At 36.7% G+C, this 19,630-nt stretch overlaps 1 long non-coding RNA gene across 2 annotated transcripts; it reads right to left on the reverse strand.

The window, feature by feature from the left end:
• Positions 1-1,523: 1,523 nt before the first annotated feature.
• LOC132107158 (uncharacterized) lies at positions 1,524-16,730 on the reverse strand. Of its 2 annotated transcripts, none has more exons than XR_009424234.1 (4): positions 16,564-16,730; positions 16,184-16,248; positions 2,319-2,391; positions 1,524-1,766 (listed from the first exon to the last, which is right to left on the reverse strand). It is a non-coding gene; the product is annotated as an uncharacterized LOC132107158 (long non-coding RNA). The 2 variants fall into 2 exon arrangements; XR_009424235.1 differs by having other exon boundaries at positions 16,559-16,730.
• Between the last annotated feature and the right edge of the window lie 2,900 nt (positions 16,731-19,630).

Raw genomic sequence — 19,630 nt, forward strand, 5'->3', positions numbered from 1 at the left:
GCGCAAGACGTGCAAGAGGCGAAAGCTTTTGCCAAAAACAGCGAATGTCATGAAGGCAAACCAGCGCTTTCGGAGGCTGTGATGATGATGGATGGCTTAACCCTTTAATTAATTGCAAAGATTTTTAAATGTCTAAACATGAACATATAGTTAGTACAAGAGATTAGTTCAATACGGTCGTAGTTCCCGGGGGGCTGTCGGCCCATGGGTGGCAACAAGTGCTGTGCGTAAACGATGCCGACCCGCGATCCGGCGGCGTTATTCCCATGACCCGCCGGGCAGCGTGCGGGAAACCACGAGTCTTTGGGTTCCGGGGGGAGTATGCTTGCAAAGCTGAAACTTAAAGGAATTGACGGCTTAATTTGACTCAACACGGGAAACCTCACCCGGCCCGGACACGGAAAGGATTGACAGATTGATAGCTCTTTCTCGATTCTGTGGGTGGTGGTGCATGGCCGTTCTTAGTTGGTGGAGCGATTTGTCTGGTTCATTCCGATAAATCTGCTGTTTCACTGTCTGTACAAGACACAGTAAAATCATGCACATATTTGTAAACTGCAAATATTAAGCTTTAATTTGATACTAAATATGTGAAAATAGCTTAAGATTTGGCTCATTTACAACGATTTTGGTGAGAATAGGTCTACAACAAAGCTCTGAATGACCTCGACAAGGCCTACTTGACCTCTGATCTCTCGGCCTGCGAACAACGCACAACACTGAGGTTGGGCTAGAGTGAAACTGCACAACACGAGCTTTCCAACGATGTGATACACATTCTGATTGAATATTGTTTTAATGAACAATAAATAAATCCATACAAGCATCTGAACTAAACAGCTGCCGCTCTGCCAAGGCCCTCATACAGGCTCCACTTTAAATCTCCTCTTTCACTGTCTGTACAAGACACAGTAAAATCATGCACATATTCGTAAACTGCAAATGTTAAGCTTTAATTTGATACTAAATATGTGAAAATAGCTTAAGATTTCCCAGCTAGAATTTTTTTGTTCTAAAAATGTTTTTATAACATTATCAGGCAGTGTTCTATTAATGTTTTTAGCGGGTAGTTTTATTTAAGTTCCCAGAATGTTCTTGCATAAGGTTGGGATAACATTCTCTAAAAACATTCTGAAAATGTTTAGTGATAACATTGTTAGAACATCAATCCCTAACATTCTTACAAAGTTTTTAGCGGGTAGTTTTATTTTGGTTCCCAGAACATTTTCCTATAAGATATAACATTCTCTAAAATAATTCCAAAATTGTTTAGTGACAACACTGTTAAAACAGTATGCTGTAACATTCTTACAATGTTTTAGCAGGTAGTTTTGTTTTTGTTCCCAGAACATTCTCTCAAAAGATAGTTTAACATTCTTTAAAAACATTCTAAAAATGTTTAGTGATAACATTGTTAGAACATAATTCCCTAACATTCTTTAAAAAAAAAAACACTCAAAATTCTTAAATTCTTAGCTATTACATTCTTAAAACATATAATTTTATTAACCTGAAGGAAAAAAAAAAATCAAAATCTAACTCAGCATCACATGTTGTAGAACTCAGTAAAGTGCAGTGCATAATTAAGCGTCTGACTGTTGTTTGCTCAGAGTGCTCATCGTCTTTGCTTGTTGTGGTTCTTGCAGAAAAATAATATAGTTGTCTGTATGTTCAAATGTTCTCCTCCTCCAGTTTTCCAGCTATTCTCCCAGTTAGCAGCGCTGAGCTCTATTCACTGTGTGCATGATAGAGTTCTTCCTCATGGCCTATAACAAAGGAGCATACAACAGTGTAAACAGAAAGAATACAAATAACTATTACATCTTAAGATCACAAACAATATTGAAAACTTTCTGAACTACCCAGCCTAATTAGTCTTCACAAACTATGAAAAGACTAATTTATTGAAAGTATGCATATGACACCTTATGAGTATATATACTGCTTCAATAAATTTAAAACACATCTACGTAATCAATTAAACATGAATACAACAACTTGACATTGGCTTGAAAAGCCCGAACCTTGAGCCGAGGCTTGAACTTTTTTTAGTTTTTTTAAATACATTTACTCCAGGATTTTATTTACTTTAATAAAGGCCAATATTTTTAAATCTTATTAAAATATATGCATCATATTTAAAGTCAAATTATTAGTTAACAAAAAAAAAGAAATAAAAATGCACTATAGGGCTGTTACCAATCAAATTAAATTTGCAGTGCCAAATTACAACTGCAATACATTTTTAATAGGCCTACAAAAAAAATAAAAAAAAGATATGCGGAGGAAAAAATAATTTTTAAAATACATTAAACCACCAGTAGAAGATGGGAATTCACTGATTGGTTGGTTCAAAACACAGTAATGAGAAATACTTCTGCTGTCATCTTCCTTTGGAACTATTCTCATTGGTGAAACAGAACAAAACAGTCAATAATTTGTCTAAAATTTTCTTGTTTGTTAACCTAAATCTAGGTAATATTTGCACTCGTAGAAATATTCAGCAAAATAGCTCCCTTGTCATTGTATGTTACTTAAATGCAGCATGTTAGAAATAAACTAAACATATTTAATTTTTACCTCAGTATGTTTCTACACTAAGTAGACATCCAAAAGGCCCTTTTTACCGCCACACGTACCGCCGCGGCAGCGGTATAAAGTGCATTTGCAGCCTTTGACCATTGAGTGGCGCTTTAACCACAAGTTATCAAACAAGCGCATCAAAGCACATTTTCACTAATAGACGTCAGTTTTGCCTCACTGATGTGTTAGATTTGATGGCTTCAGTCAGGGAAAATGAAAGAAAAACACTGTAGTTAAAATATTTAATATTTAATATCCACAGACGAAAGTTTGGTACTTATGAAGTTATGTGCATCTCTTAGAACGAATTCAAGCAGGATGTCAAGCCTGTGCCTGAACCTGTGATTATATTTTCTCTAATCTACATGGTATTAAACCATATCTTAGATTTGACACATTTAAAAGGTGTGAAGTATTATTTATATTATATTATGCGTTATATTATTCAAAAGAAATTGTGGTTTACTTTGCATTGGAGCATTAAAAGTGGTAGCCTATTTTAGGGGGGTTGGCTTCATGGATTAATATGCAAAATGTCAATATAAGGATTACTTTATCACAGAATATCTGTTTTCTGCGGCACTTGTTTAGTTTAAAAGTAGAAATGTCAAGCTTTCCATAGATATCTCTCTCATGTCTCTTCGTTGAGTATTCACGGAGTTACAGTTCATTTTAATGACGTGTTTGTAAATGAAGATCGGCGCAGACAAAGGCTGCAGACAGCACACCTTGTTTGTTATCTTTATATTACAAATGCACAAAGTTTTATTGTTATTATGTCTGTATCCAAAAAAAAAGTAGACCCTTTACAGATTGGATTGATGTATTGCTCTTATCTGTACGATTAAAACTGAAAGTGTAATTTAAGTTATTTTTTTGGGGTTATCAGGAGAAAATGACTCATAACGCGTATCCGGGTTAATCGACTCCAGAGGGTTAATAAAATAACATGCATTTTTGTTATTCGTTACCTGTCCTTTAACTTATTGGGAAAAAGACATTTGTCCATAAACTGATTAAGAAATTGTTGCATGTTTAAATGTGAAGCACTGTATAATGTCGTTCCCGTTATTTAGGCCTAATTTGCCTAAAACAAGAAACGAATAAAATTAAACCGGCACGAGTAAACTCTAAAGAATTAATAAAACGTCCTCACAATTAAACTCAAGTTCTCTCATTATAATCAACAACATTCACACGAAGTAAAAAAAAAGCTTTAGTAATTGACAACTAACGTAATTTTAAAGGGAACCTTCTTTACCTGTTTTTAAAGTAGGGTAATATCATATAGCCTAAAAAAAATCCCTGTTTTTTTTTTATTTTAGAAAAAAAAATCTGATTTATGATTTAAACTGATTTTTAAATCAATATTCAAATGACGAAGAAATTTTACAAAACAAGTTTTAATATAGGCTTGTTCTTTATCATTTATTTAGCAGTCAAATTTATAACTGCAACAAGATGATAAAAAAAACAGTACTGTTATTTTTTTTAATACTAGCCCACGTGGGAAGTCGTGGCCTAATGGTTAGAGAGTCGGACTCCCAATCGAAAGGTTGTGAGTTCGAGTCCCGGGCTGGCAGGAATTGTGGGTGGGGGGAGTGCATGTACAGTTCTCTCTCCACCTTCAATACCACGACTTAGGTGCCCTTGAGCAAGGCATCAAACCCCCAACTGCTCCCCGGGCGCCGCAGCATAAATGGCTGCCCACTGCTCCGGGTGTGTGCTCACAGTGTGTGTGTGTGTTCACTGCTCTGTGTGTGTGCACTTCGGATGGGTTAAATGCAGAGCACAAATTCTGAGTATGGGTCACCATACTTGGCTGAATGTCACGTCACTTTCACTTTCATCATGCATCTAACCATCCACTCAGCTTTAAGAGCTGTTCAGATTAAAACTGCAGCTCCGCAGTGAGTCAGTGTCATGGACGGAGGACCTGTTCATATTTGTTCTAGTTTATATTTCCATCTCGTTATGTTTGTAAATAGAGCAGTCACTGTCTGTGTCTACACCGGACGCGAGGGTTGTCATCTGTGCCCCACAGCGAAAAGTGTGTCTAAACTTGATGACATCACACTATAGTGTCAAATCATCTGAACACAGTGTCAGAACATTTCATCATAAACAGAACGAGCATCAGTTCACTGATGGGGATTGTGTCCAGTGCATCCATCACTGGGTTCTGTTGTCTTTTGTTGGAAGTGAAAATTTTGTTTGTGATGAAAATTTTTTTTTTTATCTAAACAGATCGATTAACTTCAAGATTTCTAAATCAGATGCTGATAATGTAGCATTGTAAGATTACATTTGTTTGTACGCATTATTGCGAAAGCGATTGAGTGTGAATCTGTTTATATCATGCTTTAACCCGAAAATAAACAGTAAAAGAAACAGACAAACTCTTAACATCCCGCTGTACTCTTGCAGTCAACCTTCTGATCAAGCTAAATATGTTGGCTGTTGGCATGAATTTTACTCGTGATAAGAAGCTCGATCATATTCAAGTGTTTGTGCAAAAATTATTAATGTGCATTAATGACAGGGAGGCGCCGTCTCATTACTTTAATTTTTCATGATAATGAATGTATAATTTTTTAATTAACATAATATCGTGGTGTCTCACATAGGTACATTAAAAATATATCTACAGAAAGCTTGAAATGTTTTTTAGACGAAAAGGAATAGTGTAATGTGTGAATGTTGCATTTCTCTCGTCGGAGAGAGCCAGCACTGTGAATATAACCAAAACAACAGTCGTATATAAACCGGTTCAGCAAGTGAAAGCCTCTGTCCATATGAAAGAGCAATTCACACTTTTATCTCGACCCCCACAATCCATGAATAACTACCCAAAACCCAACCCCCTCCAGCTGAACAGAATTCGGTCTGTGTTTTGGCTCTGAGGAACGGTGTGTTACTGGGCTGAAACATGCCTGCACTCAGAAGTACTCTTTATATTCATAATTTTCTCGCAGCCCATATTATTATTTTCACAAGACCATAATGATAATAACAAATCATCAATTAATAATTAATCATTATTTTACGAAAATCATTGTTATTTGTGATCGTGGATGTTTGCGGGAGGCTTTAGGACCAAGCGGAATCCTCTGTTCCTGCCTCACAGCGAGTCCCGCGCGCTCAGTGATGCAGCTTCTCTGTCTGCGGTTGGACTTTACTGAATCAGATTGAGGCGAACACAACTTATTGATCATGAGCCCAGGGCCAGCGCAAGCTCAAATGCCGCTCTAGGCAGAGCACGATCGTGGCGCCCCCCTCACATTCACAGTTAGGGATCCTTAAGATGCATGTAAATATTTTTTCTTTAATCTATGAAATTACACTAAAATAAAAACGTGCAAGCATGTTTTCAGAGTTTTTAATTTTTTTCATTCTGCAAAAAGGTGAAAAGGGTAGCCTACACAATGCAACAGCTAAGTATAAATTCTGTTTTATAGGCTAATAGATAGTGTACAGAATAAAACTAAACATGTGCACTCAACTTTTTAGCTCTTTTTAGTTTTCGATTGTTTTCTTGACTGATACACACATTCACACACCTACATTTCAGAAGCGTGCGCGTCGGGCTTTCGCTGCGGCAAACGCTTTGATTGCGTCCTCGAGTTTAACTTGTACTTCAGAGATCATTTTTATCAGTTTAAGCTTTGAGAAACTGCGTTCTCCACAGCTCACAGTGACAGAGAGAGTGAGAAGCACTCTCAATGCTACAAAAACATTTGGAAAATTGTTTTCCATCCCTTTTTCACAGATGAATTTAAGCGCATCCAGTGGTTTAGATCCAGCAACCAGGTGTCTGCCCAAAGCAGTCAGCTCTTCAAACAATTCATGCCCATCAACATCTCGCGAGTCTCCATGAGTCAGGGCCTTTTCCAGTCCTAAGCAATCCTGAAGAATTAGGCTATTCTATTCTCCTTTTCTTTGAGAGATGCGATGTCATATAAAAGTCCAAATACGCGCCCATGGTCTCGAAGCAGCGAAAAGCGCTCTTCCACGGAGGCGATTACTCATGACCAGATAAATTTATTCGGTTTGACATTTTTGAATATACATTAAAGTATTTTGCATATAGACCTACTAATAGGGCGCTGTCGTGCGGGAATTTTTATTCGAAATGTAAAGTTTTTTTCTTTATTTATAGCTTTTATTTTATTTATACCTAATGTGAAACAAACAAATAAATTAATAATTCTCTCTCTCGCCTTCTCTCTCTCTGCCCTGGCTGAGCTGCCTAGTTCGCCTATAGGCAGGCGCCGGCCCTGCATGAGCCCAACATTTAGCAAGGCAGGAAAATTCTAACGGGAGGAAGACGTATATCATTGAGCTAATGCTGTTAAACAGAGAGAGAGAGAGAGAGAGAGAGAGAAAGAGAGAGAGAAACTAGCCTAGGGCTATTCTTAAACTTGGAGCTCATTATATTGAAGTAGCCTACAAATCCAAACACCAGAAACGTTATGCATTTTATGAATAATGAAATGTTATGAAAATTATGCATTTTATTTATTCACACTGTATGGTTGAAATAATATTTTAGTTCACAACTTTAAGTTCCGTTGTTTAAAAAAATGCTTTATTGGCTAATGTTTCATAAACCTTCAGTTGCTCTAAAATGCCATTGTTAATTTCTAAAATGTTATGCCATTATTAATTTCACAGTATTTTTACCACCTAAATGACTAATCTTTAAAGTCACAATTCTATAATGGTCAAAATTACTCAGGCCAATGGTATTTTATTTATGACATTATTTTATTATTATTATTATTATTTGAATAATTGTAGCTTACATAAATAGGTAAAGCAAAACAAATATTCGGATTGTCCCTTATTTTTTCCCTTGTAGAATAAACACGTATTTTTTACAAGAACAAACATGATAACATATTATTAATTAATAAAAAAAATAATTTAAGCAATTAAAACCTTTTTTTAAACTTGAATTTAAATACTATTACACTAACTTTAAATTCTCAAGGAGTTTATAAGTAAAAAAAACAGTTCTAAATGAACTTGTGTTAACAATATAATTAGAACTAACAATATAATTCGATTTTTTAAAATGAACAATTCCTGTATAAAATGGGACAGCAACCTTTATATCAGTGGTTCTCAACCTTTTTTCCAGCGGGCCGCACTATGGTCTAAGTGCAAGTCTACGCATATAATTTACATATTACATCAGCAATACAAGCCAACCTGATTTATAATATTATAGCCTAACTATTATGATATATAATCTATTACATTCATTGAAATAAACAATTCTACTCCCCATAAATAAAACACCTGATGCTGTCGGGACCAATTTTGTGAGATTCAGCTTGAAAGCAATAACACAAAGAAGTTGCGATTGTAACGCCTGTGTTAGGGGCCGTTTACACCTGGCCACTTCATGCGTTTTCTCAGATCGGATAGCTATCCGATCATGAAAAGACCAGGTGTAAATGCCCTCCGAAACGCATTTGAGACGGATTTGAATCCGATCGCACAAACCACTTCAGGAGGTGGTCTGGGCCGCATTCCAGACAAAACTAGACAAGTGTAAATGCATCTGGTTGTTAAAACCACATATGTAAATTGTACTCCTCCCCAAAATGCTAAAAAATAAATGTGTGAGGGCGTGTTATAGGCTATATGTAATGTTATAGCCAGATATGACGACGCTACTGGAACACGCACCACCAGATGAAAAGCTGAGCATATATTCATTAAACCAACGTGCAAACTATCGCAAATCAAAGTGAAAGTAAGTCGCGAACGCTTAACACACAATCATCATCATTAATAGTAGAGAAACGAAATTATCTTACCAGTGCTGTTGCCGCTCTCTCTTATTGCGGTCTTTGATTTTGAAATTTTAGCTGATGATCAATAAAATGCAGCTCATATCTGTTGCTTTCGATGACGTGCACTCCATTAAATCTGCATATAGCGCGGGAATTGAAGATCGGATTTAAATCCGTTTCGCAAAAACACATTCATGTGACCAGGTGTAAATGGAACCGTTTTGATAAATCAGATAGCTATCCGATCTGAGAAAACGCATGAAGTGGCCAGGTGTAAACAGCCCCTTATACTTTCCGCATGAGCAATCCGGACACAGACACGGCCAGCGCGGACGCAGACTTCTTCAATTTATACTTCTGAATTCGCAGGCTGATGGTCCGCTCTGCAATTGCCCATAACTATTGCATATCTGACTGTCTTTATATTCTTTTACTGACGGATTGCACAGGTTCGAGTAGCAATGAGCTTCTTCACTCTGCCTGCACATGTGCAATTTTGCTTTTGAAGCCTACTGACCACGCGCACCTGTCCGCACGGTCGTCTGCTCATGAGCCTCGGCACACACTCTCCAATGACGATAAGGATTGTTAGTGTATGGTGTTTCCATTTATCTGAACTTCTTCAAGTGAGTTGCGGGCATACTTGCCAACCTTGAGGCCTCAGAATTAGGGAGATATTCAAAAGGGGGGGGGGGGGCTTTATAATCACACACACAAACAAACGTAAAGAAGAATATAATTCATTTATTTGTACATAATTTATACATACATATTATGTACAATAACAACAACACTCCTCTACTGATGGTTGTATTTGAAGGTGCAATGCTTCACAGCCAGTAGCACAGCCCTTGAAGGAGTGTAGCTATGAGCAGCATCTGTGAAATTCAGTTTGCAGGCAGCATATCCCTTCCCCTTCGAGCTGTCCTGGATGAACGTGAATTCTTTTTTCCATTCAGTTAGGAATTTGCAGGCATATTTTCTCTTTTTATTCGCCATGTCTCTTCTTTCTTCCTTTTCCCCTTCTTCTTCTGCTTCTTTTTCCGTTCTGAATTTGCTGCGCTTGACTTCGAGGTGTAACCTTTATTATTGTTCGGTCTGAAACGGCGGATGGTGTAGCAATATTGTTGTCCGGGTGGAAATCGGGAGAAAGGTCGGCCCGGGAGATTTTCGGGAGGGGCTTTGAAATTCGGGAGTCTCCCGGAAAAATCGGGAGGGTTGGCATGTATGGTTGCGGGGCAAAAAAAAAAAAAACGAAAATCCAGCACTTCTCCTTCAATACTGATACTGCGACTATTCACAGTTTGTACATGTTCATTCACTGGCATTTTTTCAATTTCTTTTTTTTCTCCCTTAAAAAACAAATGTGTCCATTCTGATGCGCAATTTTACCTTAAAGGCAATTTACCTAATGGCTGTTGATGACTATTTGAATTGAAGTCTGCCAAAGTGCGCGCTTGTATGTGTTCGTTAAATGCTTAGTGCTCATGTCTGAAAATAATATATGAAGAAAAAAAATCACATAAAAACATTAGGATATAGCTTATATTTCATTAGTAGCATAATTTTTTTTTAATTGATGTAAATAATAAAATCTTAGAAAATTATAAAAAAAAAAAATTTTATTCAGCATGTGGTTCGGGCCTCATTTGAATTCGTCACGGGCCGCGGGTAGAGAACCACTGCTTTATTTCAAACATTTTTAAATCGTCCACAGCTGAGTTTTGCAGAAGGCTGATCTGCGCCAGAGCGCGTGAAGTGAATGTAATGAACAAAGTCATTTCCAGATGCAATGAAAAAAAAAAAACCATGGATAACCTAGATTAGTCCCAGGCTCTGTTCTGGAGTAAAATAATTATAATTACTGTTAACCAAGAGTAACACATTTTTAACACATTTTAACGGATTAATCGCCTATTTTCATTTGCTGAATGTTTTCTTTATTTTTTATTTTTTAAACACGCTAAAAATTAAATAAAGTTTGTCAAAGGAAAAAAAATATGAGTCGTGTATAGGTTTCATTTTAACGGATCAATCACCTATTTTCATTTGCTGCATGTTTTTTTTAAACACGCTAAAAAATAAATCAGAGTTTGTGAGAGGAAAAAAATAGGCTATAAGAAAATATTTTACAACAAATCCTTTAAATTTAACAAATTTATCAGAACAAAACAATAATTAAAAATATATAATTCTAATGGATAAATATAATTGCAGTATATAATAATATAGGCTTAGTAATAAAACAAAAAAAAAATAATAATAATAATAATTTAAAGCTAAGCATAAGGTAAGGTTTGGCTTTCTCAATCGGGAGAAATCAAACGTTTCCATATTTGTGATGTTGCCCATTTGAAGCTTAACTATTATTCATGAGGTAAATAGGCTGTGTGCGTTTCAGTATCGAGAAAAAAAAATCATAATTAACAATATGTCAAAGTGCTCACGCCGAATGTCTGGTGAAGGACTGCTGTTTCCAGTGAATATGTACGCGAGGCACCAGCGCGATCAAACAGCTGAAACAAATAATACTTAATTTTTGGTCACACATAAGGCATAATTAAAAAATGCTGGTAGTTTGAAACAGAGTTAATACTAATTATTGCTAAATGCTGGACCGTTCCCATTTCGCTCTGCATATGGAACCTGAAGATTTTTTTAAACCAAGAATGAACCGAAATGAAAATGAAATTAAAACATTTAGCTTATATATATATATATATATATATATATATATATATATATATATATATATATATATAGGCCTTATATAAACTTTACTGTTTAATAAAAATAGCATGCATATGATCCTTTGTGTTAAGGTCTTCTTTTAATTTTTGTTTAGTAGACTGTAGCCTAAGACTATCCTACATTTTAAAAATTAACAAATTGTAAAAAAAAAATATGTTTTTTTTTTAAATGTTACAATGTTATATCATAATGTTATTGTTGTTTTACTTCCTTCTTTTATCTCATTTTACAGTTACATTCATTTCGCAATCCGTCCCTTTGCGCCACCTGGCGGTAGTTTCGCGAATGATTTTAACACGCGACTGAATTACAGTTACCACCGCGGTACACGCGGCGGTAAGCCCCAGATAGGATGGCCACCTACTGTATGTTTCTGTGAATTTCTTTATGAGTGGCGTTACACATTTCATTTCTGTTTGTGCAGAATGTAAAAAAAAAAAAAAAAAAAAAAAAAGGACAATCAAAAGATTCATTTTAACCCACGGCCACCAATGAAATCCCAGAACTCTCTTACCCTCCATAGACAGCAACGGTACTACCACCACGATCAAGGCACACAAACATAGTAAGGACATTGTTAAAATGGTCCAGGTTCAATCTAGGGGTGTAACGGTACGCAAAAATCACGGTTCGGTGCGTACCTCGGTTTTAAAGTCACGGTTCGGTTCATTTTCGGTACAGTAAGGGAAAGAAATGCAAACATTAAACTCCAGGTTGTTTATTACTATAAACTTTTTTTTACAATTTGTTTACACTCTTTTTTTAAAATAATTCTTAATAATATATAGATAAAATAAAAAAAGAATAAGAAATAAAATACTGCTGCAAAGTTATCCACTAAATAAAATACTCTCAGTCTCAAACCAATATCATATAATAAAATATAATGAAAAATATAAATAAATAACTATGATTACAGTGCAGCATTACCAATCCCAGCTTGTAGGCCTGCTCATATTTAATTTGAAAGTTTGAATTACAACCTTTTTTTTCCTAGTTGTAGTGATGTTCACACTCGCGTGATGCCTTTTGAAAACCTTAGGCCAGTGACACACTGACATATTGCACCTGTCAAACATTGTCTATTTTGCCGTCAATACTGTTGACGGTGTCCTTTATCAGTAGGCTTTATATTTATGCTCAACATGAAGTATAGATATTGCTGTAGTGAAGACAAGAATCTGGTCTGTCGACGGTCTCCCTCTATGTCACCTACAGTAGCAGCAGCGCGCCAGCGCCGCGTCAGACACGATTCTAGTGTGTAAAGACACAGAAAACACGAAGCAGCCGTCACGCAACTAACACGCAGCAGAAACGCCACACTCACGCCACGCAGCAGTGTGTAACCGGCTTTGAATCAGCTGCAGGGCGGGATTTGTGCTGAACGCGGAGACTTCTGCCACTAAATATGTTCATTTGGAAACACGAAAATGTACTTATGTTCCGCAAACAAAATATTGCATTCAGTCATTCGGTACACACGTGCACCGTACCAAAAGCCCTGTACCGAAACGGTCCGGTACGAATACACGTACCGTTACATCCCTAGTTCAATCATAAATTTACGAAGCTAAGAGAATACTTTTTGTGCACAAAAAAAATAAAAAATAAGCCACTTTCTTCAACAATTCTTTGCCTCCGCATGTGTTCTGAAGATGAATGAAGTTACGGGTTTGGAACAAAACTAGAATGAGTAATTAATGACTGAATTTTCATTTTTGGGTGAAGCTAAATACAAGTAGAAACAGCGCATCCTTGTGGCGCAGAGGACACAAAAGAGCATACAGTGATCTGGAGTGACACAGAGGAGACGATTGACAAAGGAACTGCTGAATAAAGTCATTTTTGTTTTCTTCGCTTACAAAAAGTATTCTTGTCGCTTCATATAACTCAGATTGCACTTCTGATGGCAGATGGAGTATTCTGAAGACACATTTCATAACTTTTATGGACCTTGACATGGTTATGTACTTGGCAGTCTATGGGACAGTCTCAAGCCTCCAGGTTTTCATCCAAAATATCTTAAATTGTGTTCTGAAGACAACTGGAGCTTTTACGAGTTTGGAACGACATGGGGTAAGTGATTAATTACAAAAATGTCATTTTAGGGTGGAGTATCCCTTAAAATACTAATGAACAACTAGGAGTGTGCGATATGACAATTTTGGATCGTGTATGATAAAAATGTCTCCACGATCTGCTTTTGAAGAAATATCGTGGTATCGTGCTACAGTGCACATTCTATCAGCTGCAGTTCTGGAGCCTCCGTCATATCGGCTGTACAATGCCACATGCATTCACAGCAGTGTTAGCTCAGCAGTAAAGTTACTCATGTGCTAAGCGTGTTCTTTTGAATGTTTCATTCACGTGCTGGTCTGACCTGTGCTTTTTCTGAGCGCCGCAAACACCCAAAGGGCATGCGCTAAAGCCTGTCAAATAAAACAAAACACAAAGAGAAGAACATAAATAAAATCACTCACTGCTCTTGACTGGAGAAATTGAATACAGTTGCTTTAGGAATCGGTTCATATAGTATTTTATTTTTATATTTGTTCATTTAATTTCTTGAATGGTCCTGCTAAATGCACCTATTGCACCTGAAAATAAAGCACTTTGTTTTTTTTTTATGTCATGTTTAGTTGTAATTTATATCCTTGTCATTCTTTTATCCTTGTTATTAAAAAATAACAAAATTAATTATCCTTGCCCTCCTTGGCCTAAATATCTGCCATTCTTTTTTTTCTGTTACATTGAAAGGATTTGTCTTTATATAGGGAAATTTGTTTGGATGTAATTCTCAGACAACTTGCAAAATAGTAAAACCAACATGACAAAGAATTGTGATAAAATCGTGAATCGTGATATTTCTGAAAAAATTTTTTTTCCATATCGCCCACCCCTATGAACAAGCAATATACAGGTGCTTCTCAATAAATTAGAATGTCGAGGAAAAGTTCATTTATTTTAGTAATTCAACACAAATTGTGAAACTCGTGTATTAAAATAAATTTGTTGTACACAAACTGAAGTAGTTTAAGTCTGTGGTTCTTTTAATGTTGATGATTTTGGTTCACTTTTAACAAAAACCCACCAATTTACGATCTCAACAAATTAGAATATGAAGACGATGAAGATGTATTATTGACAATATTGTATAACCGGGTACCTCAACAACATCCTCAAAACATCCCTAAAATTTTGCAGGTAAAATGTTCTAGATTTGTTATTATGTCACATTACAAGAAAGTTTGATAAAATAATAATAATAATAACAACAATAATACACTATCTCAGGCCTCAGTGATGTTACTATAATGTTCCCCTAATGTGGCTGAGAGAATGTTCTTTCTTTGTTATCATGAAACATTGTAACAATGTTTTATTGTTATACAGGTCAGGTGGATCTCAAATTAGAATGTTTTGGAAAAGTTCATTTATTTCAGTATTTCGGCCCAAATTGTGAAACTCGTGTATTAAATAAATTCAATGCACACAGACTGAAGTAGTCTAAGTCTTTGGTTCTTTTAATTGTGATGATTTTGGTTCACATTTAACAAAAACCCACCAATTCACTCTCAACAAATCAGAATATGATAACATGGCAATCAGCTAATCAACTCAAAACACCTGCAAAGGTTTCCTGAGCCTTCAAAATGGTCTCTCAGTTTGGTTCACTAGACTACACAATCATGGGGAAGACTGCTGATCTGACAGTTGTCCAGAAGACAATCATTGACACCTTTTACAAGGAGTGTAAATCACAAAAATCAATTGCCAATAAGCTGGCTGTTCACAGAGTGCTGTATCCAAGCATGTTAACCGAAAGTTGAGTGGAACAAAAAAGTGTGGGGGAAAAAAAGATGCACAACCAACCAAGAGAACCGCGGCCTTATGAGGACTGTCAAGCAAACTGGATTCAAGAATTTTAGAGAATTTCACAAGGAATGGACTGAGGCTGGGGTCAAGGCATCAAGAGCCACCACACACAGAAGTGTCAAGGAATTTGGCTACAGTTGTCGTTTTCCTCTTGTTAAGCCACTCCTGTACCACAGACAATGTCAGAGGCATCTTACCTGGGCTAAAGATAAGAAGAACTGAACTGTTGCTCAGTGGTCTAAAGTCCTCTTTTCAGATGAGAGCAAGTTTTGTATTTTTTTTTGGAAACCAAGGTCCTAGAGTCTGGAGGAAGGCTGGGGAAGCTCATAGCTCAAGCTGCTTGATGATTTGGGTGCAATGTCATCTGCTGGTGTTGGTCCATTGTGTTTTTTTGAAAACCAAAGTCACTGCACCTGTTTACCAAGAAATTTTGTAGCACTTCATGCTTCCTTCTGCTGACCAGCTTTTTGAAGATGACGATTTCATTTTCCAACAGGATTTGGCACCTGCTCACACTGCCAAAAGCACCAAAAGTTGTGTTGGTGTGCTTGACTGGCCAGAGAACTCACCAGACCTGAACCCCAGAGAGAATCTATGGGCTATTGTCAAGAAGAAGATGAGAAACAAGAGACCAAAAAATGCAGATGAGCTGAAGGCCACTGTCTAAGAAACCTGGGCTTCCATACCACCTCAGCAGTGCCACAAACTGATCACCTCCACGCCACGCTGAACTGAGGCAGTAATTAAAGCAAAAGAAGCTCCTACCAAGTATTGAGTACATGTACAGTAAATGAACATACTTTCCAGAAGGCCAACAATTGACTAGATTTTTTTTTTTATTATTATTATTATTGGTTTTATGAAGTATTCTAATTTGCTGAGACAGTGAATTGGTGGGTTTTTAGTAAATGTGAGCCAAAATCATCACAATTAAAAGAACCAAAGACGTAGACTACTGCAGTCTGTGTGCATTGAATTTATTTAATACACGAGTTGAATTACTGAAATAAATGTACTTTTCCTTGACATTCTAATTTATTTAGATGCACCTGTACTATTAATATGCAAGCTAATAAGCAAAAAGTTAAAAGTGAGAGCTGAACTCTAAAATAAAATGTTACCAATATTAACGTTACCTAGAAAGTAGAAACAAATTAACGTTACAGTACCTTTGTTGTAAATGAAGACTTTTATTGCATCATCCGTGTTCATCTTCAAGCAGGCAGTTTGGGTTCTGGATTAAAACAAATCTAGCTGTTATTAAAAAGCAGCATCCAAAATTAATGCAACGGTCATATAATTTCAAGAAAGTAAGATCCAGCCCCAATACTTAAAGATATACCGCTATAACAAATGTGCATGTGAAACACTAAAAGTATATATATATTAAAAAAAAAGATGAAGAAGAATCGTGTCATCCTAGATTGAAACTGATTTTTGTGTATGCAAATACGCAAAGGATAAAAATAAATATGTAAACTGAAAAGGCCATAAAGAAATGTAACGTTACAGGTAATTATTGTGGAAGGGAGAGTTCCGCTGACCTGACCTGGACACAGGTTTGTTGTTAAGGTCACGCACTGTACCCGCGAGTAAAGCATCCTCCAGCACCTCTGTACCCGATTCCGCCGCGTTTGAAGTGTGGAAAAACTCCGTCCGTACTCAATTAAGTTCTGTCAAATAAGACGATTCCGACCACGCACACTGTACATCAATATCTTCAACAACCGTTTGGTGTTCGCGCATTTCGTCGATTTCAAATTACCTTACGTCACAAGAAAAGTATGCAGTGATTGGTGAATTTAAACGTGGCCCAATCAGCGCTTGTCGTCTCCTGTAACACGTTCGGCAACAGATATCAAATGCATTTTGCAATCGAGACCCTGGAATTTAACTGACTTACCACTCAAGGCAGCCATTTTAGTAATGTTTTAGCTTTATTAACATGTCACATTACTATAAAGTTCTTTTTTTTTTCAAGAACATTTTGTCATCTCAGTCCTCAAAACGATATCCTCATAGCATTTTCCTAATGTGGCTGAAAGAAAGTTCTTCCTTATTATTGTGGAACATTATGCCAATATTTTATTGAAAACATTGTATAATCTGTTTTTTCAACAACATCCTCCAAAGTTTCCCTGGTAAAATGTTCTAAACAGTACCAAATTGGGTTCTTCGAGTTTTAAAAATAGCAGAACCATTTTTTTTTTTTTTTGTTCTAAATAGAAACCTTTATAAATAAGGTTCCATAAAGAACTGTTACAGTTTATTTTCAAATAATATCAGTAGCCTAAATATTTTTGTAATTATTAATATTTGTATTAATATTATTTTGTATTTATTAATAAATTATTTATACATAATTTATTAATAATAATAATATTATTATTTTATTATCTGTGTTTTTGTTCTATCGCTGTCACTCTGTTGCACTGCGGAAGCTTCTGCCATAAAAACAAATTCCTCATATAAACATACCTAGCATTAAAGCTCATTCTTCTTCTTCTGTTAATTAGGGCCCGAGCACTGCAGTGCGAGGACCCTATTGGAATTGCTCCGTTTATTATTATTAGGGCTCAAACCTGGAGGGCGAGAGCCCTATTGTTTTCCTTAGGATTATTAGGGCTCAAGCCTGGAGGGCAAGAGCCCTATTGTTTTCCTTAGGATTATTTGTTATTATTATTATTATTATTATTATTATTATTATTATTATTATTATTATTATTTTTCTTCAAGGTTTCGGGGGCTTTTGGGGCCCTTAACATGCTCGAAAACTCTTGAAAATTGGCACACACCTTGGAACCTGCGGCCATTAGGGCCGGGCAGAGACTGATACACGTGCGTGGCACAGGGGCTCTACAGCGCCCCCTGGAATACTGAGGGCCATATATCATACATACTTGCACATAGACACATGAAACTCGGTACACATGTAGAGCTCATCAAACCAAACAACTTTCGTACTGCATGTCATAGGCTCCGCCCAACAGGAAGTTGGCTATTCAGGGTTTAGTATTCATATTTTTCGTCAAAGTTGTGGGGGCTTTTGGGGTCCTTAACATACTCAAAAACTCTTGAATATTTGCACACACCTTGGAATATGTGGATTTTAGGAGCCCGCAGAGTCTGGGACCCGGGCGTGGCACAGGGGCTCTACGGCGCCCCCTGGATCTCAGTCGGAAATGTTGATGTATAGCTCACACATATAAAATAAAATACACAACACAAAAAATAAAATAAACCAAGATGGCAGCATGTCCCAAACCATCTACATTTCTGTCTCTGTCTGTGTGATTGTCATCAATGTTATTGTCTCTTGATGGTGCTGTCTCTGAATCATTGGATTTGCTTCGAGTAAATTAGGTTACTGTCTTTGATTTGTAAATAGACAGTTAATCTGGAAGGCGAACACGGCAAGTGGTTTACAGGCACTGTGCTGGGACTAATCTACACTGGCCGTTTTCTGTTCATCGCTAACGTTCTATAAGGAACCAGTCCATCACACATCGAACTTGGATTTAACTGAAGTGAAACTTACTCTCCTGACGGTTCGGATGACCTGGACCGCCCTGTCGGTGCGGAACTTGGATCCTGTTCAATGCAGCCAAATCGCCGACACGCCTTCGAATCTTACGTATCCAAACTTCTCATGAGAAAGGGAAGTGCTTTTTTATTGTCTTTGCGCCTTGTGCTTGAATCTGTATCTTTGTTGTTTTTAAATCCGGCGGGTCCTGATTTTTAATCACTTCTTTCACAGCATTGCTTCATTGGGCTTGTCTTCCTGTTTACACATGACGTGATGCAACGTCATCTTTCTCAGGAGGTCTGAAAATCTGGACTGGATTACCTATGCATTGGCTAGGAACGGAACGTGCAATGGCGCTGCCCTTTTTTGTAATGTGTTTATTTATTTATTTTATTTTATTTAACCTTTATTTACCCAGGTAAGCACATTGAGAATACTTTCTCATATACAATGGAGACCTGGCCAAGATAAAAGCGTCGAGGTACAAAAGTTACACATGAAATTACAAGACAAAACAGATCAAACATCAGATCAAACAGACAAAGACTGCCATGGTATATTAAAATGTACAAACACATATATTAATGACTAAAGTGTGAGCTGGGATTAGCATGTACAATGGTCTGACAATGTGTTTGCTAATAATATTTTGAATGTGGATAACGGGACAATGGATTCAAGCTTCAGAGATTTTTGAAGTGTATTCCAGTCGTTAACAGCGGAGAACTGGAAAGAAAGACGACCAAAGGAGGTACGGGCTTTAGTAGCAATCAAAGTGATATACCTGCTTGAACGAAGGTTCATAAAGGGGGTAGCTCTAGAGATTAGTGATCTTAGATAAGGTGGGGTTTTACACAGTAGGCATTTATAGATGAAATGATACCAATGTTTTTGACGTCGGGTCTGTAATTAAGGCCAGCCGATTAAACTATAGAGGTCGCAGTGGTGGGTATTATATGGAGCATTGGTGACAAAACGGATGGCAGTATGATATACAACATCTAGTTTACTAAGGAGAGAGTTTGAAGCAATTCTGTACATAATGTCAACTTAGTCAATAATTGAAAGGATGGTCATTTTCACGAGAGCG

This window comes from Carassius carassius, chromosome 27 (assembly GCF_963082965.1).
Source record: "Carassius carassius chromosome 27, fCarCar2.1, whole genome shotgun sequence".
NCBI classification, from domain to species: domain Eukaryota; kingdom Metazoa; phylum Chordata; class Actinopteri; order Cypriniformes; family Cyprinidae; genus Carassius; species Carassius carassius.